Source organism: Nanorana parkeri, unplaced genomic scaffold (assembly GCF_000935625.1).
Source record: "Nanorana parkeri isolate BGI_ZX_2015 unplaced genomic scaffold, ASM93562v1 scaffold1106, whole genome shotgun sequence".
Lineage (NCBI taxonomy): Eukaryota > Metazoa > Chordata > Amphibia > Anura > Dicroglossidae > Nanorana > Nanorana parkeri.
In genome coordinates this window covers 13,836-15,174 of record NW_017307374.1, presented here as the reverse complement: position 1 = coordinate 15,174, position 1,339 = coordinate 13,836, and the positions used below count along the sequence as shown (strand labels likewise).

At 47.4% G+C, this 1,339-nt stretch overlaps 1 protein-coding gene across 2 annotated transcripts in view; it reads left to right on the top strand.

Moving 5' to 3' along the window:
- Positions 1–157, top strand: part of XYLT2 (xylosyltransferase 2) — a 17,305-nt gene extending 17,148 nt beyond the window's left edge. For both annotated transcript variants that reach the window (XM_018567871.1, XM_018567870.1), the window contains exon 12: positions 13–157. The gene's annotated coding sequence lies outside the window, so the exon portion shown is untranslated. The remainder of the gene's footprint in view (positions 1–12) is intronic.
- Positions 158–1,339: the final 1,182 nt, after the last annotated feature.

Sequence of the window (1,339 nt, the reverse complement as noted above, 5' to 3'; positions counted from 1 at the left end):
TGTGCCAAACAGTTTTCTGGCTGGGGATGCATCTGCTGCTATGAAACAGATCCGAAATGACCAAATAAATAAATGGGGCGGACACTACTACTCCTGAAGGGGGCTGGTTCCTCAGATGGATGACTTTCACTTTTGGACTTGTACTGTGGAGCAGAGAGGACAACTGCACATGCAGAAAAAGATGTGACGAGGACTACCTACCATGCAGCGCAGGTTGGAAGGCAGGCAAGCATGATCAGCTGCCAATCAGATTGGTTATGAGAACAGCAAATCCACTAGTGAATGGCTTCCAGCCAGAGCTGCCTGGAAGGTGGTTTTGGCGTCACGTCTATCGGGCCTGCGATGCTTCATATTGGATGACATGACTAACTGGTAAGAAGGTTCTATCATTGTGGACTCTGTGTCAAGTTAATTTCTGTTAACGAGCGGTACTTTTTCTAGCACCACTAATGAAGTTTTTGCATTTTTGTTTTCGGAACGGTTGATCTAGCGGTTTAAACCAATTACCAAAGGTTGCCTGGGTGGTGCGGCCACCTGTATAGACAGGCAAGGGCTGGCGCCACAGGCTAGCGTGCCAGTTATCAGTCTTTGTGACGCAAAGCACTTTATTAATGTCATTTTTATGGAGTGAAAAAGTCTTAATAAACGTTGTTACAACCACTGAATCACCTTTTGCTGTTGGAGGTCTAAATGTGTGCGTCTTGAAGGATATCTGTCGTCACAAACTAAAATGAAATCTGTATTTCTATATTGAATTTCCACTCCTCATAGCCATATCCATCTAGAACAGCCGTTCTCAACCTGTTGGTCGCGACCCAAACGTGGTTAATAGAAGTCACCAGCACTCGATGATATGTGCAAGAAGTAAAGCACTTTTTATTCAATCGTCTCATGCGTCAAACAGCCAACGTTTCGGGGGCCACGCAGGGTCCCTTCTTGGCGACCTAGTCACATGTTTAACGCATGTGACAATTGAATAAAAAGTGCTTTTACTTCTTGCACACCGAGTTCTGGTGACTTCTATTATGGAATGTATCTGACACGGCGCCATCCGTGTTGTCACTTCAAGCACCCACCTCTTACTCAAGGTCTGTATGTAGTGCAGGTGATTTCGTATTATCCATTGTTGAGGGGGTCGTCGCGTCCATTTCTGCTGCGCAGGGGGAGAGCGTGCGCAGCAGTGTCAGTCAGCAGGAGGACAGCAGAGGCTGTGGATATAAAAGTGCCGCTGTACACACTCCCTGGCCGCTGCAGCGACATCTAGTGGCCGGAGTGTGTACAGCAGGGCTTTTCTATTCAGCCACCGCCTCCTCCTGCCTCCCATACAATGTGAGCTCTG